Source organism: Gorilla gorilla, chromosome 12 (genome assembly GCF_029281585.2).
Source record: "Gorilla gorilla gorilla isolate KB3781 chromosome 12, NHGRI_mGorGor1-v2.1_pri, whole genome shotgun sequence".
In the NCBI taxonomy this organism is placed as follows: Eukaryota; Metazoa; Chordata; class Mammalia; order Primates; family Hominidae; genus Gorilla; species Gorilla gorilla.
In genome coordinates this window covers 61922422-61949180 of record NC_073236.2, presented here as the reverse complement: position 1 = coordinate 61949180, position 26759 = coordinate 61922422, and the positions used below count along the sequence as shown (strand labels likewise).

Below are 26759 nucleotides of genomic sequence, written 5' to 3'. Positions count from 1 at the left end.
TTTTGTGGTCTTCTCTTCCTTCTTTCCTTCCTGTCTTCCTTTTAGCGAAGGTGATTTTCTCTGGTGGTATGATTTAGTTTCTCACTTTTAATTTTTTGTATATACATTGTATGTTGACCATGAGGTTACCATGAGGCTTTAAAATACCATCTATAACCCATTATACTAAAATGATGACAAATTAGCACTGATTACATAAAAAACTAGTACAAATTTTTTCCCCCATTTTCTAATTTTTTGTTGTTTCTCTTTATGTCTTATTGTACTATGTCTTGAAAAGTTATCATAGTTATTATTTTTTATTAAATCACCATTTAGTCTTTCTACTTGAGTAGCTGACACACAACAATTACAGCGTTATAATATTCTGTGCATTCTCATGTGCTTACAATTACCAGTGAGTTTTTTTTTTTTAACCATCAAATGATTTCTTCTAGCTCATTAACATTCTTTTCTTTCAGACTAAAAAACTCCCAACAGCATTGCTTGTAGGACAGCTTTTGTTTGTGTAAGAAGGTCTTTATTAATCCTTCATGATCGAAGAATATTTTTGGAAGATATATTATTCTAGGCTAAAAGGATTTTTCCTTCAGTACTTTAAATATGTCTTGCCACTCTCTCCTAGCCTGTAACATTTCCACTTAAAAGTCTACTGCCAAATGTATTGGAGCTCCATTGTATGTTATTTTTCTCTTTCCTTTTGTGGCTTTTAGGATCCTTCCTTTTCCTTGACCTTCAGGAGGTTGATTATCAAATTCTTTGAAGGAGGCTTCTCTGTGTTAAATGTGCTTTGTGTAGAAATTAGACTGACACCTATGACCATCTAATCTTCAACAAAACTGACAAAAGCAAGCAATGGGGAAAAGATTCCCTATGCAATAAATCCTACTGGGACAACTGGCTAGCAATATGCAGAAGATTTAAAATGGACCCCTTCCTTACACTATAAACAAAAATCAACTCAAGATGGATTAAAGATTTAAATATTAAACTCAAAACTATAAAAACTCTGGAAGACAACCTAGGTGATACCATTCTGGACACAGGAGCAGGAAAAGATGTCCTGAGAAAGATATCAACAACAATTGCAACAAAAGCATAAATTGACAAGTGGAATCTAATTAAATGTAAGAGCTTCTGCACAGCAAAGAAACTAACAACAGAGTAAATAGACAACCTACAGAATGGAAGAAAATATTTGCAAACTATGCATCTGATGAAGGTCTAATATTCAGCATCTATAAGGAACTAAAACAAATTTAAAAGAGAAAAACAAACAACCCCATTAAAAAGTCAGCAAAGAACATGAACAGCCTAGAAGTTCGAGGCTGCAGTGAGCTATGGAATGCCACTGCCTTTCAGCCTGGGATATGGAGTAAAACTGTCTCACACACACAGAAGACATCTCTCTCTCTCTGCACAACGGAGAAGACAGTGGCTTTAAGCTTACATAACTAGCCTCACCTTTAAGATATTTTTCTTGGCAATCTTGTTTTGTCTAAGCCTTTACCGAAGCCCTATTTTGTCTCAGCAAATAATGGTGTTGGGACCTAAGTTCTGTTCTTTTGGGATGTAAATATCACCTGAGTCATGTTTTTGAAAGTGCAAATTTAAGAGTTGACTACTAACAATTGTTTAGGCTTGATAGAGTAAAGGGAAAAGAGACGATTTGAAATCTGGCAGAGGAAGGATTTATGAAGCTATAAAATTTGCATCTATCTGAGTGTCTCTGTCTAACTGTTTATATATGTCATGTGTATGTGATATTTCACTATTAAAATATATGAAAGACTTCTAATTAATTGTCTTAAAGAAAAAGTAAGCACTTTAGTATTTTATCAAAAAATAGAAACTAGCTCAAATGCCTTTTAGTTCATATGACTTGGCTACATCTTTCACAAATAATACTAGTTGAATATTGTTGGTTTAATAAAAACAACTATGTCCTCTAAGTTATAAAACACAAAACCACATGTATTTAACTTTATGGATTTTGCTTTTATGATACTTGCCTAACACATAGTAATATAAAAATTATGAAGAGAAAAATTAACTTGAGATGATGGCTAGCTTTGTTTAATGAACTATTCAAGCATAACTGTTAAGAATAAATTAAGTGAATGTAAATGTGATAAAAGGTCATAAGTGAACTTTTCATAGTTTCAAAATTCTTTTCTGTAATTTAAAATCTTAAAGTCATGTAATGGTAAATTAACTAATATGTAGTCATAAAATTTCTGAGTCATTTCTAAGTAAGTTAAAATACTGAAACATTATTAAATGTAAGTTTAAGTTTATATATTTTGGCGTCTTATATTTATATGGTACAGGAAAGCTAAATATGTTTAGATCTGTTAATAAACAAAAAAATTGAGAACACATCTCTAAAAATCATGAAATGGTTTTTATCTACACTGGTATAAAATAGTTCAAAATTATTTACTTCCTAAGTTTTTCACTGAAAATTAGGACTACTAAGAATTAATATTAAAATTAATATATGTAATTGAGATTATAAATATAAGAAAGACAATTCTATATATTAATTGTATGAGAAAAGTGGGATTGTTAGAGTAGGTAGCCAGGCAGACATGTGCAAGGCAGGAGAGGGCCTTCCTCATCACCCACAGGAATGTCAGGTAACCATCAGGTGATGGTCAGTTGGTTGATAAATTGTGTCTCTAAAGAATACTTGCTTGTAGCCAGTGCCGGGAAAAAGCAGTCTCACAATAGATGGAAAATACCTGAGGTTGGTGATCAGCAGCTTCCTGATAAGATCTCAGGAGTTGGGCGAGTGGTCTTAAGCGTGCACACTAAGAAGAAAAACTGTGGTGTTTAACTGGTATATGACCTTCCTCTAGGAACACTTGACTGGTAAGGGAAAAATGCCTCAAATGAGCATGCATACAACTTCAGTAAACACACTGTGTATGTGGCCCCTCCCAAGTGCTGGCAGGCCACTGTGCATGGCCCAACCCTAAGGAAACATCAAAGGAGGAGAAACACAAACTTTGGAACCATGCCAATATACAAAAACCCCAAGTCAGGGGTCAGAAAGAGCACTTGGATTTCTCAAGTTGCCTGGTTGGCCTTCTTCCAGGTATACTTTATTTTCTTTCATTCCTGCTCTAAAACTTTTTAATAAACTTTCACTCCTGCTCTAAAACTTCCCTTGGTTTCTCACCCTGCCTTAGGTACCTCAGATGACTTCTTTTCTCTGAGGAGGCAAGAATCAAGTTTGCTGCAGACTCATTGGACTCACTGCTGCTAAAATACTTTGGTGCTGTGACATGGATACATTCCCTAGTGGCAAGAAACTTCTATGTCTTGCCTTCTTCAGCTGGAAGCGTTCAACCCCTGTAACATAGTTTTTTTCTCTCCTTTTGCTCTCCTGCTTACTGACCAACTCCCAGAATGATTCATCTCTGCCACAGTGGCTCTTCTCTGGCCAGCTGATCTATCCGCTCACCATGATGGGTGTCTTGTGGGAATGGGAAGGACCTTGGAGTCTACACTGAGGAGACCTGAGATGTTAATGGCTCTCTTAGATGGCAGGCTCACAAGTGTTTTAGGGCTAAAGCCTAAGACCATGAAATGTCTGGGGTTTCCTCTGCGTTTTCAACTAAAATCAGCTCTTTCCCAAAACCCACGCCACCTATTCTCTTGTTTTCTTTACCTGTATTCTAAAATGGACTTACATACCCATCAGACCGTCCACCTTGGGGGCAAGTCTGCCTTTCCTCTGCTTTCACTTTGTGTGCCACGTGACTTCCTTCTCTGCCTTAAACACACACTCCTTGTTTGTTATTTGTGTTCCCATGGCTCTTGCTGTTTGCCTGGCAGCCAAGAGAAAAGCTCTCTTGTTGATGTGCCCTGAGATTTATACTTGCTTTTACTTTATTAGCTCAGATGACCTCCAACCCTTCTCCTGTCTGTTGGCTCACTGCTAGGACAGACACTACTTGGAATCCTGGCTTTTCCAGTTTCTTATGACTTACCATGTGCTTTTTGTCCATTGTGTTCCAGGACTAAGGTTTTTGATGGCTTTTGAAGCAGTTTGTCCACCTGCATAGGGCCTCACTCTGTGGATCTTTAAGGAGTGCACCTACTTGCTTTTTTTTGATTCAGTACCCTTCTTGAAGGAGGGAAAATTCTTCATTTGCCACTTGCAAACCCTTATGCCAAGCCCCAAGTCCTCCAGAGGTCCTCTTTTATGTCAAGAGAGCAAATAAATGTTACCCTACGGAATCCAAGGGCTGCTGTGTTTGTGAGCATATGAAAGCTTTCTATGAGTCTCTCTCTCTCGCTTTCTCCCACTATCTCCTGCAGCAAAGTGATTGTCCTGTCCCTTTAAACATTTGTTCTGCATGTTACCCCAGGAGGACAAGGAACCCCAAATACAAATTTTCCTCCATTCCTCTAATCACTTTCATGCTTTTCTCAATGCACTTCTAGACCATCAAGGTCATATTCAAAAGGAGGAAAGTCCTGCTCATTTGTGGCACCTACCTGAAAAACAGGTTTCTCATCTACTTAAATAAAATGGGTTATGGGAATCTGAGAAAAAGAGATAATCATTTTGTTGCCAGGATGCTCTGAACAAGAGTCACTTTAACATCATGGAGACAAGGACATAGGCTGGCCCAAGACCACAGGCAGAAGAAACAAAAGTACCCATAGGACAGAGATGAAGTCTGATCCCAGACTGTAGGCACAGAACAGATTACCATTAGAACAGAGATGAAGGCAAAGTTAGGGGTATTGGGTAAGACAAGTTCATTCTGGAACACCAAGGGTGAATAGGGGGCCCCCTGTTCATTCTGGTATTTCTTCTGTTCTCAAGTGGACAATTGTGATGAAATGGGACCTTTAAGCATATCTGGTGAGACCAGTTCATTCTGGAAACCTAAGGATGAATGGAGGATGCTCTGTTCAAGAAAGGATAATAGGGAATAAGAAGGGATATCTCTTTTTTTTCTCCTCAGCTTTCTCTTTGCAGATGGATAATAGCATCTCCATACCACAGGACATGCCCCTCAAATATAGCCTTAAAAACTGGGAAAAGTTTGATTCCCCCGAACCTTGAAACCAACAATTAGGTTTCATTTGTAATACTGTGTGGCCTAAATACAAACTGGGAGAAAATTACAAAAGTCAGCCTTAGAACCCAGGCAGTGCCCTTATACAGAAAATCCTCAAATTAACCTCCTCAGTGTTTTATAAGACAGCAGAATAAAGAATAAATAAAGGCTAAGAAGAAGAAGAAACATGGACAAGAGGCAGGCTCAACTATTGACTGGTTTACCAGCCCTGAAGCCCACTTCAAGTTGTCCTCAGAATACCCTCCAGGGTAACTGTCATCATCAGTGTGAGAAGCCAGGTCACTGGAAGGCAAATTTCCCCAGTGGGATAAATGGAAAAAAGCCCTGCATGACTTGGCCCCTCTGCCACAAGCTTGGCCACTGGAAACAGGATGGCCCCTGAGGTCCAAGAGGCCCTGGGACAGAATCCCAACCTCTGATGGCCTTGAGCTGAAGGGGCTCTCTCCTCCAGCTGGCTTCCAAATCAGACATCATTATCAACAGAACAAAGCCAAGGAAAACCCTAGAGCCCTACAGGTAGGAAGTAAAATTACAAATTTCTCTTTGGGGTTCAAGAGCTGTCTACTCTGTGCTAATCTTCTCTGAGGCACCATCCTCCAAATCCTGTTGCGTAATGAGAGCAAATGGCACCCCATACCTCCAAAATAAAAGAATCATACTCCTTTGAGGCAAAAACATACTTTCCAAAATGGGTGCCTGCTTAATATTTCCCCAACCGCTAAATTCATCTGTTATTTATACCAAAATCTTTAACCAATAACCACAACTTGGAAAGTCCAATCTCAGGGTTTAGAAACAGCCCACACTTATCTTGACAAGTCCTAGCAAAAATTTACCTGAGCAATCTTTTGATTGGATATAACTTCTACAGTAGGTAGATAACCTTGTCTGCTCCCCTCTTTACTGGACTCACACAGCAACATGTACTAAAATTATAACTTCATAACATAAAAAAAGACTTTTATCTAATTAAAAGGTTATAAAAGTAAATAAGTATTTTGGTAAGGAAGGTAATAAAGAAAAGAGAATTTGTATAAAAGGAGATCTCACATGGTAAGTTCTTCTCCTAAATTAAAATGAATGGTTGTTTAAAAAGAGGAATGTTTAGGACAAGTCAAAAAGTCCAAACATGTCATAAATGGTCTGTGTAAGTCATAAGAAGATACATAAAATGGAATTTATGAAAGTAATGTAGTACAATTTTAAAGAGTCTTACGAGTACTGAATGCTTTAAGGTCATAAACCAATACTATAACTTTTAATAACTGTACAACTTGCCTGCTTTAAAGTCATTAAATTCTAGGCAAGGACTGGGGACATAAGGAGTCAGCCATGTCCGCTAGCTATCCTGAAAAAAGTCAGGCTTTTATTTTGTTTTGACATCTTCACCTGTCTTAAAATGCAAGGAACCTTCTATGTTTGTGGCCAGTTAGCTTGCCAATGCCTCCCTACTAACTGTATTGGAGTTTATACCATAGGCTATGTATTCCTGCATATCTTCACAGCCCCTGGCAATCTCTCTCTTTCAGTACCAATCTATAGGCATTCCATTTTGCCCAAGGTAAGGAGGGCTATCCAGTTAATTCCCCTTCTCATGGGACTTGGCATTATAGCTGGTACAGAACCTGGAATTGCAGGAATTACAAAAGCCTTCTTGACCTATAGCCAACTCTCAAACAAAGTAGCCAACAACATTGACACCATGGCTAAAACTTTAGTAACTGTTCAAGAACAAATTGGCTATTTAGCAACCATGGCCTTCCAAAATTGTTGAGGACTAGATATGTTAATGGCAGCACATGAAGGAATTTGTTTAGCCTTAGATGAAGAATGTTGCTTTTAGGTAAATCAATCAGCAGATGCACACGACAACATCAAACAACTCCTAAATGAAGCCTCTTTACGGGGACAAGCCTCTTAGTGTCGGTCAAATTGGGAAAGAACCTGGAAATGGTTCTCCCGGTTTCTTCTCTTTTTAGGCCTACTTGTTACTCTCTTATTCTTGCTCCTTTTTGGTCCACGTCTTCTAAATCTAATAATGTGATTTGTCTCTTCTCATCTTTAGGCCATCAAGCTCCAGATAATCCTCAGTGAGGGATACTGGCCTCTCAATATTTAAGAGCCACCCTTCTATAGAGGACCCCTAGAATACCCAGTAGAGGGACACAACAGAGGCGAAATTCTGCCCCTGTCTCCCTTGAACCTGGCTGAATATCGCTTTCACCAACGCACAGAGCCACACTGCCCTGACAGCTAGAAAGAGGTCAAGACCCATGGAACAACTGCCACTGCCCCTTTGTCAGCAGGAAGCAGTTACAGAAGACTGATCTCTGTCTATTTTCCCAAAGAATTGGGTCACAGACTCTTGAGGGGGGAAATGTTAGGTAGCTAGGCAGGCATGCAAGGCCAGGAGAGTGCCCCCATACTGAGGAATGTCAGGTGCCCATCAGGTGATTGTTAAAGTCGCTCTTTAAAATAATAATTGGTTGCAGCCCACACCAGGGAAAGGCAGTCTCCAGATAGATAGAAAGCATCTGAACCTGGTGATCAGCAGATTTCTGATAAGATTTCAGGAGTTAGGCAAGTAGGCTCAACCATGGATACTAAGAGGAAAAATGGTGGAATTTAACTGATGTATGACCTTCCTCTAAACACACTCGACTGGTAAGGGAAAAACACCTCAAATGAGCATGCACACAACTTCAGTAAACATAGTGCATGTGGCCCTTCCCAAGAGCTGGCAGATTACTGTGCTTGTAGACAGCCTGACTCAAGGAAACATCAAGGGAGGAGAAATGCAAACCTCCCAAGCATGCCAGTGTGTAAGTACCCCAAGTCAAAGTGTAGATGAAGCACTTGGAGCTCTCAAGTTGCCTGGTTTTCCCTCCTCCAAGTGTACTTTACTTCTTTTCATTCCTGCTCTAAAAGTTGCCTTGATCTCTCCCTCTGCCTTATGCCCCTCAGCCAAATTCTTTCCTTCAAGGAGGCAAGTACCAAGTTTGCTGCAAACCTGTTGGATTTGCCGCAGCTAACGGAATTTTTTTCAAGTTTATAAAAAAGAGATTAAAATATGTTTTTATTAGAGACAATATAAATTTATCTACTTTAAAGATTAAAGTTTGTTTCAAAATGAAGGAAAAATTATATATATGTCATGTATAACTAAATGAATTTAGGCTCAGCATGGTGATACACACCAGTAATCTGAGCACTTTGGGAGGTGGAGGCAGGTGGATCACTGGAGCCCAGGAGTTTGATGCCAGCCTGGACAACACAGTGAGATGAAAGAGAAAAAGAAAGAAAGAGAGAGAAAGAGAGAGAGAGAAAGAAGGAAGGAAGGAAGGAAGGGAGGGAGGGAGGGAGGGGAGGGGAGGGGAGGGGAAGGAGGGAGGGAGGGAGGGAAGGAAGGAAGAAGAGGGAAGGAGGGAGGAAGGAAGGAGAGAGAGAAGGAAAGAAGGAAGGAAGGAAGGAAGAAGAGAGGGAGGGAGGGAAGAAGGAAGGAGAAAGAGAAGGAAGGGAGGGAAGGAAGGAAGGAAGAAGAGAGGGAGGGAGGAAGGAAGAAGAGAGAGTAGGAAGGAAGGGAGGGAAGGGAGGGAGGGAAGGAGGGAGGGAAGGAAGGAAGAAGAGAGGGAGGGAGGGAGGGAGGGAGGAAGGAAGGAAGGAAGGGTGAGAAGGGAGGGAAGGAAGGAAGAAGAGAGGGAGGGAGGAAGGAAGAAGAGAGAGAAGGAAGGAAGGGAGGGAGTGAAGGAAGGAAGAAGAGAGAGAAGGAAGGGAGGGAGGGAAGGAAGGAAGAGAGGGAGGGCATAAATTGATCTGATATGTTGGAGGGAGAAAAAAATACAAAAGTTTTGTAAGAGGTTATAAAAGGGTTGTGGAAATCTTATGTGGTCAAAGCTCATTGAGATTAGATGCATTTGTTTATAAGATTTTATTAAAATTAGCCTTAGTACTGATAACACACTAATATAAAATGAAATTCAGCTTTCTCCATTGAACAAGAATTTCATGTACTATTAATAAGTGATAGTAAAAGATTTGCAGGTTTTTGTCAGTAAACTGACAAAAATAATGGAGGGAGAGACAGATTCTGTTGGGCTCATACTATTTCATTGGATCTTTTGATTTTGGGGGAACAGTCTCCTCTCTAAAAGAGTACAGGATTTTTCTTTTTAAAATATTTGAAATATCACTTTGGCTAAATGAATCGACCTGTGGTTCTATTTTGATATTAAACATTTTAAATTTTTGATATTTCACATACTTCCCCAAATCAAATTTCAAATTCTAAAGTTAAGTTTATATTTAAATGTGACATTAATATGTGCTCCAAAATTGTACGATATTCCTAAATTCTCATATGTTTTGGTATATATTATCAGTCATAATTACGATTGTTATGTTAAATTGTTGTCTGCCACATAAATAACCAAATTTTCTTGTCAATTGTATCTTTAGCCATGGCTATCTTAAATCTTTTGTCATCCCCAGACAAACATTGATTTACTCTGATTTTTCTCAAAAAGTGGTTTGCAATTGGCTACAGTCCAAATTTTGCCTTTTTAAGATAGAAATGTATTTAAAAAGACATTGCCAAGTACTCTTAAATACAAAATATCAAACAATTGAACTGTTTAAAAAGTGTCATGATTTAATTAAATAGCTAATGCATTCATAAGAATTAGTAACCCAACATCAAACAGAACAATAATTAATTACATGTAATTGAACTAATAGTGGACTAAAATAATGTTTATGACGTTTTTCTTTTTTTTTTAAAGTGGTGATTCTTTTTATATTATGTTTTCCAGAGCCAAGAAAACTTTCTTCTTTTGATCTATAGCTCACAGAAATTGGGTAAAGCACACATTTGTGAGGAAAATTAAAACATTTGCTTTTCTCTTCAACTGACTTCTCCAGAATTTTGGGACTGTTTGTGAGTATTCTTGATTTATGGAAATATAGTCATTTGTATAAATTCAATAAGAACATGTTTTCTTTTGCAACAGCACACACTTGAAGACAATGGTTTTTTTTGTTTGTTTGTTTGTTTTATTTACCAAGGCTTTGACTGGAATGGTGTATTTTAAGATCTGACTACACTACTTTGAGGAATTACAGTTGACCTTATGGAGCTGATAAAAAAACGCCCTTCGGAAAGACTGGCCTGGTACCTTGTCTACGTAGTTCTCTTAAAGGTTCCTGACCTTGTGGTAAGTAAGGAATGTCACTTTCTGACAGGCCCAGGAACCTCAAGATATTTTGGGATAGCAAAGTAAGATCATTTCACCCAGTTTGTATAGGCCCAGTCTCATTGTGAATCATTGTCTTTGGTTCTTGAGCTAGAAAGGCTTTTAAAAGTCTAATAAGTGATACCTTATGAAAAATTTTCCATGAAAGCCAATTTTAAAATTCCTATACGGCCATTCACTATTTCTGTTGCACTTTATGCAAATAATCATGCCAAGTATAACACCAAAACTTGCTTTGCAAGTAAATTGGTCTTACTAAGATTTACATTTGGTAAAAATTGGGGACTAAAGAGGGAAATATTTTGCTTCAGAGGAAAACTATAAGATATCTGTTATTAGATTCCAGCCCTAACCATTGTTTTTGAGTTTTTATTAGTTTCCTAGTTAGAATCTGAACTGTGGATTGTAGAATCTGAACTCTGGAGTGATGTGAGATTTTGCCCTAAATACATGATTCTTTTGCAATGCTTTCTATGAAAAATTTTAAGAAAAGGAGAAAATGTAAAAGAAAATTGTAGGACTCTTTAAATGTATTATAACAAAGAGAAGTTAAGCCATAGAGACTGAGTCACATAGCATGTTTGCAATTGTGCTTCTTAGATTACAGGTTAATTCTCTTCCTCAGTTCTTATTCTGTAAATGACTAGGACAGACCAAAGACCAGACCTCCCCTTCTTTTTAATCACTGATCTTTGTTATAGATTAACTGCCTCCTTCATTGTCCTCTACATAACTCAGACCAAATGGCATCCAAGACCCTGTGAAGGTTATATCTTCATTGTGGAATGTTAAATATACCCTTCCAAAAGAAAAAAAAGCACCTTTACTGGGTGGAGGGCTCACACCTGTAATCCCAGTATTTTGGGAGGCTGAGGCAGCAGGATTGCTTGAGGACCGGAGTTTGAGATCAGCCTGGGCAGCATAGGGACATGCTGTTTCTACATTTTTATTTTTTTTATTTTTTTTTTTAGTAGAGACGGGGGTTTCACCGTATTAGCCAGGATGGTCTCAATCTCCTGGCCTCAAGATCTGCCCTTCTCAGCCTCCCAAAGTGCTGGGAATACAGGCATGAGCCACTGCGCCTGGCCTGTTTCTATAATTTTTTTAAAAAAAGTTTGCCAGGCTTGGTGGTACATACCTGTATTCCCGGCTACTTCAGAAGCTGAGGTGGGAGAATCACTTGATCCTGGGAATTCAAGGCTGCCGTGAGCTAGGATCACACCACTACACTCCAGCCTGGGTGACAGAGCAAGAAACTGTCTGGAAAAAAAAAAAAAAATTAAAAATTAAATTTCAAAAAGACCAACTAAAGTAATCAAATTATTGTAACTAGGCATTAAGCATTAAATAGAAAGATATTGAACATCTTTTAAACTTCCCTAAACTTCATCTTTATAATTGAATCCAATCTTCTACAGTTCAGAACACTGACTTCCATTCTTTGGAATCTTAGCTTCCCGGGCAGCCCGCCCTTACATTTTTGTGCTTGAATAAACTCTCTTTAAACTAGATACTGACCTTTTAGATTATTTTTGGTTGACAAGACAAAGAAATTAAAATGAACTTTTCAATTGCACTTTAAAGTTTATCAAGATTCTAAGCCTATGTATTTATTTAATCCTCACAACAAGTCTGTAAGTATAGTTACCAACCTTATTTTAGAGATGAGAAACTGAATCTTCAAGAATTTAATTAATTTTTCTAAGCTAATACAGTTAGCAAATAATGAAAGCAGGATTGATTTGGGGTCTCTTAATGCCTAAACCAGCCCTCTTTTCATTACAACGGCATTTTCCAATGTGTGTTCTCTGGAACTCTATTACGAGCAGAGTGAAAAAGAGACCCTATGCTAAATTAAGTTCTACAAATGTTGAAATAAAGAAAATATTCTATATTTTCTAACTAGATGACTCCTCATAATTTGTAATATGCTATCAAATAATTTGAATCAATTTTATTTTTTATTTTTCTTAATTTTTATTTATTTTATTATTATTATTGTTATTTTGAGATGGAGTTTAGCTCTTGTTGCCCAGGCTGGAGTGCAATGGCATGATCTCAGCTGACCTCAACGTGCGATTCCCGGGTACAAGCAATTCTGCCTCAGCCTCCCGAGTATCTGGGATTACAGGTGCCCACCACCACACCTGGCTAATTTTGTATTTTTAGTAGAGACAGGGTTTCTCCATGTTGGTCAGGCTGATCTCGAACTCCAGATGTCAGGTGATCCACCCACTTCAGCCTCCCAAAGTGTTGGGATTACAGGCGTGAGCCACTGTGCCCGGCAAATCAATTTTATTTAAGTTTAGGTTTGTTTTATGGCAGAGTGAACCCTGAAACTAAAGTTCCTTAGAAATTTCTCTGGGAAATGCTGGACTTTGTGATTCTACACTCCAGAGTTCAGATTCTAACTATCAGTGAAAGAATATCACTGAGTCTGCTTGGAATATGGATTAAGAAAAACACCTCTACTTGGGAGAGTCATTGAGAGCCTATGGTGGATAAATAAAAATGTTTTAATTAATATCAACTATTAGAGAAAACTGGTAATCAACAGGTTAAAGATCTGTCTGCCCCTTTGCCTTGTGTAGATACAAATGAAATATGCAAAATATTTTCTAAAATAGCATATGATACTAAAATAGCCTAAACTTCAGATGCCATTTTGAGAGCCCAAAATGCTGGGGTGATTTGGGGTAAGCATGGACAGATTTTCAACATTGAACATTTAGAGCAATTTCTTCTCCAAGTTGGTTTTATTATACCTGATATAAGATTTTTAAAAAAGGAATTGCTCTCTTATTTCAGACTATACTCATATTCTTGAGCTTCCAAAAGTTCTTTTTTATTTAAAATGAAAACAATTACTGCAGTGTATTATGCTGAATTACATCTAAAAATCCAAACCATTTCTGCAGCAAATTCTATTTAACTGTCCTAATATCCTCTTTTAATATGGGTTTCACTAGAGAGACAAAAAGTTAAATGTTTGCCAGAGTGATGCATTAATAACTCAAAACCCTTAATTATAGCAGTGCCCAGTTTAATTAAACCCTATATTACAAACTGTCGGCCTCCACATCATGGACCCCAAGTTGAATGGTTTATTGCTGAGCTATTAAAAAAAGTTATTTCATATTTCAGAATATGATACAAGTTCTTGACTTATGAAAGAATAATCTTTGTTTTCAACTGGAAAAAAAATACTCTATACAAACCCAACATTGACAATGTAGGCATAGCTTTTATTTCATTAAAAATATTCCTGCACACTTCTTTGATAATTTCTGCTACCCTAAATTAGTAACTGTTTTAGAAATGAAACAAAAGAAACCAGAAAGGCAGATGAATAAGGTGTCTCATGTAAATTTTCTTGACATAATATAAAGAACTTCATTAAAATTTTAAGAACTAAATGAATAGTAATCTGTGTTTTCAAATACTACTTATTTTTAAAGTGATATTGCTTCTCTGAAAAAGCACTTAAACTCTACTCTTTTTTCTCCCTTATCACATGATTATTATGGGTCTCAGGATTAGAATAATGGATTACAAACTTGAGCATGAATGAGAATCACCTGGAGGGCTTGTTAAAAACAGATTTCTGGGCGTCTTTCACAGTTTCTAATGCAGTAGACTGGGAAAGGTTCGGGAATTTTATTTCCTACAAGTTTCAAGGTAATACGGATTCTACTGGTCCTTTTTTTATTCCTGGTGGGCTCCTCTGATAACTGACAGTTTATGCTAAGGAGTAGCCTCAGAGTTTGCACAGCCCCACATGATAGTCAGTGTGGGGGCTGATCATTACAGAAAGACAACCGTGGATTTAGGGTGGGGATTTGAGTCAGAAGGTTTTAGCTGTATAGAGACTGCATTTAGCCATGTGGGCAATAAATCAATTGTGGCTACATAATGAAGTCTCCATAAGACTGGACCCTAAAACTCAAGTGAACTTCTGGGTTGGTAATATTCCAGGCATATTTTCACACATGAATATCAGGAGGTAATAGTCTCTGATAAAACAGACTTTAAACCAACAAAGATCAAAAGAGACAAAGAAGGTCATTATATAATGGTGAAGGGATCAATTCCACAAGAAGAGCTAATTATCCTAAATATATAGGCACCCAATACAGGAGCACCCAGATTTATGAAGCAAGTCTTTAGAGACCTAGAAAGAGACTTAGACTCCCACCCAATAACAATGGGAGACTTTAACACCCCACTGTCAACATTAGACAGATCAACAAGACAAAAAGTTTAAAAGGATATCCAGGAATTGAACTCAGCTCTGTACCAAACAGACCTAATAGACATCTACAGAACTCTCCACCCATATCAACAGAATATACATTCCTCTCAGCACCACATTGAACTTATTGCAAAATTGACCACATAGTTGGAAGTAAAGCACTCCTCAGCAAATGTAAAAGAACAGAAATTATAACAAACAGTCTCTCAGACCACAGTGCAATCAAACTTGAACTCAGGATTAAGAAACTCACTCAAAACCGCTCAACTACATGGAAACTGAACAACCTGCTCCTGAATGACTACTGGGTACATAATGAAATGAAGGCAGAAATAAAGATGTTCTTTCAAACCAATGAGAACAAAGACACAACATACCAGAATCTCTGGGACACATTTAAAGCAGTGTGTAGAGGGAAATTTATAGCACTAAATACCCACAAGAGAAAGCAGAAAAGATCTAAAATTGACACCCTAACATCACAATTAAAAGAACTAGAGAAGCAAGAGCAAACTCATTCAAAAGCTAGCAGAAGGCAAGAAATAACTAAGATCAGAGCAGAACTGAAGGAAATAGAGACACAAAAAACCCTTCAAAAAATCAATGAATCCAGGAGCTGGTTTTTTGAAAGGATCAACAAAATTGATAGACCGCTAGCGAGACTAATAAAGGAGAAAAGAGAGAAGAATCAAATAGATGCAATAAAAAATGATAAAGGGGATATCACCACCGATCCCACAGAAATACAAACTACCATCAGAATACTATAAACAGCTCTATGCAAATAAACTAGAAAATCAAGAAGAAATGGATAAATTCCTAGACACATACACCCTCCCAAGATTAAACCAGGAAGAAGCTGAATCCCTGAATAGACCAATAACAGGTTCTGAAATTGAGGCAATAATTAATAGTCTACCAACCAAAAAAAGTCCAGGACCAGATGGATTCACAGCCGAATTCTACCAGAGGTACAAGGAGGAGCTGGTACTGTTCCTTCTGAAACTATTACAATCAATAGAAAAAGAGGGAATCCTCCCTAACTCATTTTATGAGGCCAGCATCATCCTGATACCAGAGCCTGGCAGAGACACAACAAAAAAAGAGAATTTTAGACCAATATCCCTAATGAACATTGATGCAAAAATCCTCAATAAAATACTGGCAAACCGAATCCAGCAGCACATCAAAAAGCTTATCCACCACAATCAAGTGGGCTTCATCCCTGGGATGCAAGGCTGGTTCAACATATGCAAATCAATAAACGTAATCCAGCATATAAACAGAACCAAAGACAAAAACCACATGATTATCTCAATAGATGCACAAAAGGCCTTTGACAAAATTCAACAACGCTTCATGCTAAAAACTCTCAATAAATTTGGTATTGATGGGACGGATCTCAAAATAATAAGAGCTATTTATGACAAACCCACAGCCAATGTCATACTGAATGGGCAAAAACTGGAAGCATTCCCTTTGAAAACCGGCACAAGACAGGGATGCCCTCTCTCACCACTCCTATTCAACATAGTGTTGGAAGTTCTGGCCAGGGCAATCAGGCAGGAGAAGGAAATAAAGGGTATTCAATTAGGAAAAGAGGAGGTCAAATTGTCCCTGTTTGCAGATGACATGATTGTATATTTAGTAAACCCCAGCATCTCAGCCCAAAATCTCCTTAAGCTGATAAGCAACTTCAGCAAAGTCTCAGGAGGCAAAATCAATATGCAAAAATCACAAGCATTCTTATTCACCAATAACAGACAAACAGAGAGCCAAATCATGAGTGAACTCCGATTCACAATTGCTTCAAAGAGAATAAAATACCTAGGAATCCAACTTGCAAGGGATGTGAAGGACCTCTTCAAGGAGAACTACAAACCACTGCACAATGAAATAAAAGAGGACACAAACAAATGGAAGAACATTCCATGCTCATGGATAGGAAGAATCAATATCATGAAAATGGCCATACTGCCGAAGGTAATTTATAGATTCAATGCCATCCCCATCAAGCTACCAATGACTTTATTCATAGAATTGGAAAAAACTACTTTAAAGTTCATTTGGAACCAAAAGAGAGCCTGCATTGCCAACTCAATCCTAAGCCAAAAGAACAAAGCTGGAGGCATCACACTACCCGACTTCAAACTATACTACAAGGCTACAGTAACCAAAACAGCATGGTACTGCTACCAAAACAGAGATATAGACCTATGGAACAGAACAGAGCCCTCAGAAATAATACCACACATCTACAACCATCTGCTCTTTGACAAACCTGACAAAAACAAGAAATAGGGAAAGGATTCCCTATTTAATAAATGGTGCTGGGAAAACTGGCTAGCCATATGTAGAAAGCTGAAATTGGATCCCTTCCTTACACCTTATATAAAAATTAATTCAAGATGGATTAAAGACTTAAATGTTAGATGAAAAACCATAAAAACCCTAGAAGAAAACCTAGGCAATACCATTCAGTACATAGGCATTGGCAAGGACTTCATGTCTAAAACACCAAAAGCAATGGCAACAAAAGCCAAAATTTACAAATGGGATCTAATTAAACTAAAGAGCTTCTGCATAGCAAAAGACACTATCATCAGAGTGAACAGGCCACCTACAGAATGGGAGAAAATTTTTGCAATCTACTCATCTGACAAAGAGCTAATATCCAGAATATACAAAGAACTCAAACAAATTTACAAGAAAAAAACAACCCCATCATAAAGTGGGCAAAGGAGATGAACAGACACTTCTCAAAAGAAGACATTTATGCAGCCAAAACACACATGACAAAATGCTCATCATCACTGGCCATCAGAGAAATGCAAATCAAAAGCACAATGAGATACCATCTCACACCAGTTAGAATGGTGATTATTAAAAAGTCAGGAAACAACAGGTGCTGGAGAGGATGTGGAGAAATAGGAACACTTTTACACTGTTGGTGGGACTGTAAACTAGTTCAACCATTGTGGAAGACAGTGTGGTGATTCCTCAAGGATCTAGAACTAGAAATACCATTTGACCCAGTCATCCCATTACTGGGTATATATACCCAAAGGATTATAAATCATGCTGCTACAAAGACACATGCACACGTATGTTTATTGCAGCACTATTCACAATAGCAAAGACTTGGAACCAACTCAAATGTCCATCAGTGATAGACTGGATTAAGAAAATGTGGCACATATACACCATGCAGCTGGAGACCATCATTCTCAGCAAACTACTACAAGGACAAAAAACCAAATACCACATGTTCTCACTCATAGGTGGGAACTGAACAATGAGAACACTTGGACACAGGAAGGGGAACATCAGACACTGGGGCCTGTCATGGGGTGAGGGGAGGGGGGAGGGATAGCATTAGGAGATATACCTCATGTAAATGACGAGTTAATTGGTGCAGCACACCAACATGGCACATGCATACATATGTAACAAACCTGCACGTTGTGCACATGTACCCTAGAACTTAAAGTATTAAAAAAAAAAAAAAAGGATATCAGGAAGTAATAAATCCTGAGGACAATGCAAATTTCAAATTTGGAACTCTCCTACAGTCTGCCCTGTGAATCTCTCTCTTTAGCTGATTTTAGTTCGTATCCTTTCCCCTTAATAAGTACATCCATGAGTATAAATATCCATGAGTATAGTAGCTCTCAATGCTCTCTGTGGGTCTTTTCAGTCAATTATTAAACATGAATGTGGTTTTGAAAGTTGTCTTGTAGGACTCTTCTTTTTTAACTTTGGACTCTTCCCTATAACCCTAATTTCTTGCAGTTGGGGTCAGAAGTTTTGGGCAGACTTGACATTCTGGAGAACTGTGTCTTAAACCTCAAAGTCCAGTTTACTCTAGGTTTGGGGGTGGAAAAATGAAAGAGGGGAAGTGAGTAAAAGAAAGAAAGATGGTGAGGAGAGTGAGAGGGAGAGAAAAAAAGTGGCTACAGGATGCCATGAATGAGAGTGAAACCACTTTATTTGTGCCTCAGAGGATACTTTTACCCTCAATACAGGTGTCCCTCAATATCTGTGGGTGATGGGCTCCAGGACCCCTGAAGACATCAAAATTTACTTAGGCTTAAGTCCCTGATATAAAATGCTGTAGTGTTTTCATGTAATCTACACATATCTTCCCTTCTATTTTTTCATCTTTACTTATTATACCTAATAGCATATAAATACTATGTGAATAGTTGTTATACTATGTTGTTTAGAAAATAATGACAAGAAGAAAAGTCTGTACATGTTCAGTAGAGATATACCCATCTGTTTTCTTTTCAAAAATATTTTCAATCTGCGGTTAGTGGAATCTAGGGATGTAGAGACCATGAGTATGTAGGAACCACTGTATTAGCTTTTCGCCATATACCACTAATCTCCATATCACCGTAGCTAGTTACACCTCCTAGGAGACAAAGGAAAACCTGAGTGAAGGCTTTTGGTGTTGCCATCTTCAGTATGCTAATCTAATCTATCTCCTAGATTTCTATGTATCTCAAAAGCTACAATACTACATCATATAAATTCATATGCTTTAGACATCCTATGGTTTCTGGAATATTTAAAGTATTGAAGGATCCAGAAACATTATATCAAAAAACTTAGATAACATCCATTTTATGTATTAAAAGGGAAAGAAAGTCATCCGTTTTTCTTTTATATGCTTGTCACAAGAGCCCGCACTAGCTCCAAACAAGATATAAAAATGCCAACAGAATACTTCTCCTTTGAGATAGAGAGAGCTTTTATAAAGGGAGAAAAAGTCAGCTGAGTACTCTTCAGTTCTTTAGGGGTTGTGTCAGGGGGTGTCAGGGGTGGGAGAAGGTCCACTTGACTGAGGAATTTAGAGAGGAAAAATAGTGTTAATTTAAATTTCTTCTTTCTCCTCAGTAAAGTTTACTCTAATACTGTTAAGTATCTCTAGAGCAATATTAACAATCTCTCAAATGAATTCACTGAGATGTGACAAATAATTGCCAGTGATGGCAACTCTGTGGCACTTCTGAGTACAGCTATATGATGTGTTATATTTTTCTGAATATTTTATATATTCATTACTTACTTTAAATTGTGTTTATTCTCTTCAATTACAGATTTTCAGTGCGGTTGTAAATTGTATGTACAAGTTCAAGAAAGAATTGGACACTTTCTATATGCGGAACTCTGTGCCAAGCTTTGTGCTGGGTAAAAAATGAAGGAAAAATGACAAAAAGTGTCTACTCAGAAGGCACTAGAAAAGAACAACTGTGGCTGCAATGGTTTCTATTTAGCATGGTAACAAAGTAATTACAATTCTTCCTTTATATTTGCATCCTCTACACTGTTTGCATATACTTGGTCCTCAAAAATATTCATTGAATGCTTAAACTTTTTATAGCTTTACAGTTTTAAAAAATGCATATATTTATAAGCATCCCATTTAGGTGGACTAATTCTAAGGGGAACATAAAGGAGAGAGCTCTGTGTTCCAAAAATAACTGAAAAAATTACTTCTGCAATTATTTAATTCCATAAAATAAAAAATACAAAAAATGCATGCATTTTCATCCCAAGGAAAGATGGATATCCATACAGAATTTTTACAGATGCACACAATGAAGAAGAAATATTATTTATTACTCACATTTTCTGAAACTGTGTTTGATAGTAATACTCTGTCTCCCCTTCAAAATTTATTCTGCTGCTTTTGTATTTTATGTGTATTTAATCATTTCAATTAAATTGGAGATCACTGAGGTTTTAAAATTAGATCTGCTTTTATACAAAGATCTTTCAAAGCTCTTAGTAGAATTGAAATATGGAGTAGTAAGATAATGTGGTTTGAAGTGGGTTTATTTTTCTGTTTCTTTATAATCATTCATTTTAATAATTTTTTAATGTCAAAAAGGTATGTCTCACCATCTTCTAATGTAATCATCTATATACCTAGAAAAATGAGTACAAGATCTACATGAGGAAAACTACAAAACTTTGAAGAAAAAACATCAAAAAACTAAGTGGAGATATTCTATATTCACATGTAGAAAGACTGAATGTTGTCAAGATGTTAGTTCTTTTGAATTTGATCTACAGAATTAATGCAATCCCAGTAAAAATACCAGTGAATTACTTTGTGGATATCAATAAACTGATTCTGAAGTTTGTAAGGAGAGGCAGAAGATCAGAATAGCCAATGCAATACCTAAGGAGAAAAACAAAGTTGGAAGACTTATACTACCCAACTTTAAGACTTACTATACAGCTACAGTAATCAAGCTAATGTGTTATTGGTAAAAGAATCATCACACAGATTAATGGACTAGAATAAAAATCTTCAAAATAGATCAACGTATAGTCAACTGATCTTTGACAGAGGAGTATGTGCAATACAATGAAGAAAAGATGGTCTTTTTCAATAAATGATGTTGGAACAACTGTCATCCTACATGTAACAAAAATGAATCTAAATAGATTTTATACTCTTCACAAAATTTAACAACAACAACAAAAAATGGATCACAGACCTAAACATAAAACACAGACTTACCAAACTCCTGGACCATAATGTAGGAGAAAATCTTGGGTTTGGTGATAGCTATTTTTTTTTGAGGGGGCAGGGGGTAGGGGGTGGGATGGAGTCTCATTCTGTCACCCAGGCTGGAGTGCAGTGGCATGATCTCAGCTCACTGCAACCTCTGCCACCCGGGTTCAAGTGATTCTTCTGCCTCAGCCTCCCGAGTAGCTGGGATTACAGGCACACACCACCATACTCGGCTAATTTTTGTATTTTTAGTGGAGACGGGGTTTCACCATGTTGGTCAGGCTGGGTCTCGAACTCCTGACCTCGCGATCCACCCACCTTGCCCTCCCAAAGTGCTGGGATTACAGGCGTGAGCCACTGTGCCCGGACAGCTTTTTAGATATACCACTAAAGGCTCAATCTGTTAAAAAAATTAATAAATTGGACATAATTAAAATATACAATTTCTGCTCAGTGAAAGACACTGTCAAAAGGACAAGAAGACAAGGCATAGCCTGGGAGAAAATAATATTTGGGAAAGACACATCTGATAAAGACTTATTTAAAATACCCAAAGAAAACTTAAAATTCAGCAATTAAAAAAATGAACAAATCAGTTACAAAATGAAGCAAGGACCTTAACAAACACCTCATCAAAGAAGATATTTCGATGGCAAATACGCATATGAAAAGATTTCCACATCATATGACATTAGAGAAATGAAAGTTAAAATAACAATAGCATATATTACTACAACTCTATTAGAATGGCCAAAATCCAGAACACTGAGAACACCAAATGCTGGTAAGGATGGGCAGCAACAGGAACTCTCATTCAATGCTGGTGGAAGTGCAAAATGGTCCAACCAGTTTGGGAGAAATTTGGTTGTTTCTTACAAATTAAATATACTGGTACCTTACAATCCAAAAATTGTGCCCTTTATATTTACCAAAAGAAGTAAAAAATTTATGTGCATGTAAAAATCTGCACTCTGATGATTACAGTGCCTTAATTTGTAATTGTCAAAACTAAGAAACAATCAGGATTTCCTTCATCAGGTTAATGGATAAACTGTGTTACATGCAGACAATGGCACATTAATTAGTGCCAAAGAGATATGAGCTATAAAGCCATGAGAGTGTTCTTTAATGCATATTACTGAGTGAAAGAAACCAGCCTGAACAGATTGGATATCGTTTAATTCCCAATATAAGGGAGATATTCTGCAAAAGCAAAACTATGAAGACAGTAAAAAGATCAATGATTGATAAGAATTGGGGAGGAAGGAATGAATATGTGTAGCATACAGGATTGCTAGGGTAATGACACTACTCTGTATGATACTATTATGATGGATTCATGTCATTGGAATGTATAACACAAAGAGTGAACTCTAATGTAAAATATAGACTGGTTGATAATGATATATCAATGTAGGCTTCATCAAGAATAATGAAGGTAAAATGGTGGTGGGGCATATTGATATTGGGGGAGAATATGCTTGTGGGAGGCTGGGGGTATATGGGAAATCTCTGTACCTTCTAATCAGTTTTGTGGTGAATCTAAACTCCTATGAAACATAGTCTGCATGTATGCACGTATTTTTGTATCTATCTATCTATCTATCTATCTATCTATCCATCCATCCATCCATTATGATTTCAATAGTTATAGTATTCTATTGTATGACTGGAGCCTAATAGACTTAATCCTAACCTATACTGTATTACTGACTTGAGCTGTTTCAAAACTTTCAAGATAAAAATTTAGTAACAGGAAAGAAAGCTTGTTACAGTATAATGGTAACTAATAAATGTAAAAGAGATGATGAAGTTAGAAACCCAATATTGAGTGCTAAAACTAGTCTCAAGGTGTCTGTCTAAAAATTACTGTTACATTACAAAGGGCAAAAAATACAGTGAAGAAAATTGGAGAATACCATATTAATTATATCATCAAAACTAATATCACCACGATTGAAGCAAACTCCATGTTCCTGCTAATACAATGCACTGAAATGGGCACATTGTTTCACTTGTGTACCTGCCAAGAGTATATACATTGAATCCCTAATGAGTAAACATCCAGCAGAATTAAACAGAGAGACATTCAACAAAATAACTGGCCAGTGATGTAAGGTACAGAAACAAATGTAAAAGCTCAGGATTTTCTCTGAATTAAAGTTGACTAAAAACACATGTTTAGTAAATGCAATGTGAATCCTGGATGGGAAAAAAAATCAGTCATTAATGGCATTATTAGGCAGTTGAAACAATTCGAGTATGAATATGAGGCAATAGTGTTGTATTTATATTCCATCATTTTTGGCAAAGAAATGAAAATTATTTAACGGAATTTTCTTCTTCTTGTGATATTAGGATTAAATTATTTAGAGGCAAGGGACAGAATTTCTATTTTCTTATTTTCAAAAGAAGATAAAAATATATATCATACACATACACAAAAGTATGCATGTATATGCAAACATATTTTAGATACTGAGAAAATATCTAAAAGAAGATAAATAAGAAAGAGGAATAAGAAAGACAATGAGAAGGAGAGGGAGAAGAAAAAAAAGAGAAAATGGGAGCAAAATGTGAACAAATCAAATAGGCGCATACATGGAAAATCCTGGTGAAAGTTATATGAGATTTCATTACATTAATCCTCGTAAATGTTATAAATTTGAAATTACATAAATTTACACACAAAAAAGAAAATACATGCACAGTTATGACAAACATAAAACGGTTTTCTTATTTTATTCACAGGAAAAATTCCTACAAGAATATTTTCTTATTTATTAAAGCATATAAATAAACTTATGAATATAGAATTTTATTATACTTGATTTAAAATTATAAACTAATTATGAAAGTATTTCAGTAGTTGCCATCCAGAAATATGGTCTATTTCTCAATTTGTACCTACATTTCTCTTTTTATTTCACAATAATGCTTGGTAGTGTTTGTGTGTGTATATGAGGGTGAGGGGTGCGGGGGGCGGAGTAGTTTATTGAGAGACCTGGTCATTTCTTGTTGATAAATAGGCATGCAGATCAAAATATAGTTTTATCTGTCTCTGTCATCTCTGCCTCTGTCTTTCTCTGTCAATCTTAAATAAACAAATAGATATTACCGATGCAATATTAAATAAAAGAAACTTTTGCTTGTATATCATTTCTAGTTTCTGCAAGTATACAGATATACAGAGATTTTAGGATTTTCTAAACTAAAACTCTATTCCAGTAAGGAGTAATGAGTGACTCCTGAATTAGAGGTGATTTCCTTTTTTTTTATATTTAATTTTTGATTTCTATCTTTTGTACAGACATGGTCTTGCTTTGTTGTTCAGGCTGGTCTAAAATTCCTGGCTTCGAGCAATTCTCCTGCCTCAGCCTCCCAAAATGCTGGCTGAGATTATAGGCGTAAGTCACCATGCCCAGCCTAGAGATGATTTTCTACAAGAATTTTTATAGCATTTAAAAACACAGGGATTGCAAAAAATCTAAGTAATTTTATTGAACTATATCACAGCCTCCTAGCTGGATTGAATGCACCATGAGTTGCTCAGGAGTAGTAATTTGCAGCATAACATGAATGCTCTGACATGAATGCAGTATAACTTTGCCCTTCCCTTTGTGTATTGGCTCCCTCTGTGCTCTTTTAACAACTATTGAAGAGATCATTTACCCTCCACGCCATGTCTTTCTTTAGTTTCTTTATCTTCACTCTATCAAGTGGCCTTTTTGCATCCACGAATTGACTCATTAGAGGAGCTGCAAATGTGGTAAATTCCATGAGAAGAGCACATCATTGTCTAGAACCTGAGTAATACTGCTTTTGGTTTGAAAATCAATTTGGATAAAATAAGGCTTTTAACACCATGGTCTTCTAATTTGTTCAAAAATTTTAACTTGCTTAGTAAAATTTAATAATTTTCTCTACACTTTCATTCATTTTTATGCTATTTTTCTAAATAACATTTTGCTATTTTAAACATTCATCAATTTTCAGTTGTATTTTCTACCCAATTATTACTTATGCAAGAAAAAACAATTGTTGGCTGTGCACTGTGGCTCACGCCTGAATTCCTAGCACTTTGGGAGGCCAAGGCGGGTGGATTGCTTGATATCAGGAGTTTGAGACCAGCCTGGGCAACACAGTGAAACCTCATCTCTACTAAAATACAAAAAAGTCAGCTGGGCATGGCGGCGTGCACCTGTAATCCCAGTTACTTGAGAGGCTGAGGCAGGAGAATTGCTTGAACCCGCGAGACAGAGGTTGCAGTGAGCTGAGATTGTGCCATTGCACTCCAGCCTGGGCAACAGAGCAAGACTCCATCTCAAAGGAAAAACAAAAAAACAAAAAACGAAAAAGTAAAAGAAAAAGCTATTGCTTGAGAATTCCATCACATGAAAATTTATCTTGAGTGTCTTACATTATTTTCATTGTTGACTTAAATAATTTGGGTCTGTTTAAAACAGTTATTCTTTAGTAGATAAAGTATGTTTGTATTCTTAATTGGGTTTAAGTTTATATACAAAACGAATGTTGTATTTTTTCAGAAGTCTTTTTTGTCTATACAGGTAAAGGTAATTTCTTATTTTCTTATTGATGTCATTGATTATATAAATTTATTCCCTTGTAATGGATAAATTTTATGTTTTTATTATAGTTCATTTATGATAATGCTCTGTTATTTTTCAAGTACACTACAGAAATAGCTTTTTAAATAATAATGAGAAAACCTTGATATGTGCCAGATATATTCAAGACTTTGGGGTACCCACATAAATCAGGCAACATTGCTATGTCTATTTAAAGACATAACCTGCTGCTTCAAAAGATTCGCTTGGCTAACATATTAAACCCAGGCATTTCTGGCTTTAAAGCCTGAACTCTTGTTTTTTGTTTGTTTTTTTTTTCTCATCACACTTAACTGCCTTTTTCAATATTGTGATGTCACTTAGGTATCCTCTAGTGAAGCTAAAGGCCTCCAAAATTTACCAGATAAGGTTAAGAGATAATTCCTATGTTATTTTAAATATTACTGAGCCAAGAAAAAAAAATCTAATTTTTTAAATGTACTCAGTACTTATAACAAACATTGGTATACAGACATAAATGTTGAACAACTACAACACAAATACACTCTATACGTCAAAATATCATATTGTACATCTTAAATACAGATAATATTTCTATCAGTTAAAAAATACTATAGTATCTATAAAAAGAAATAATTTGGAAAATATTGAAAACAAATGAGTTATATCAAGAAAGGCTTTCCAATTATTAATATTATTAATATTAATGACAAGGATACATGGACTACAATAATTTTTTAATATTAAAACTAGATTGGTTTTTGTATGAGTTAGACAGCTACCTCATATTTTACACAAAAATAATTATAGGCAGATTAAATATTTAAATGTGAGACATAGCAAAAAATTGCAACACATTAAAAATAAACTGATACTAAAAATTAATTACTATGTCAAAACAAAAATCTTTCCACAGATTATGGAAAAATGTCAATATGAGGTAAAAAGTGTTTACCATGTATGCTAATAGATATACTTTCATCAGTTTAAAAATAAATTCAAGAAAAAATTTTTTCAGAGACATGATCTCACTCT

The 26759-nt window shown here is 36.4% G+C and overlaps 1 long non-coding RNA gene across 1 annotated transcript in view; it reads right to left on the bottom strand.

Annotated features, from left to right (window-relative positions):
• The window catches only part of LOC109025645 (uncharacterized), a 548608-nt gene that overhangs the window by 85630 nt on the left and 436219 nt on the right, over positions 1 to 26759 (bottom strand). The window contains exon 3 of the long non-coding RNA XR_002004557.4: positions 11490 to 11611. This is a non-coding gene — a long non-coding RNA (uncharacterized lncRNA). The remainder of the gene's footprint in view (positions 1 to 11489; positions 11612 to 26759) is intronic.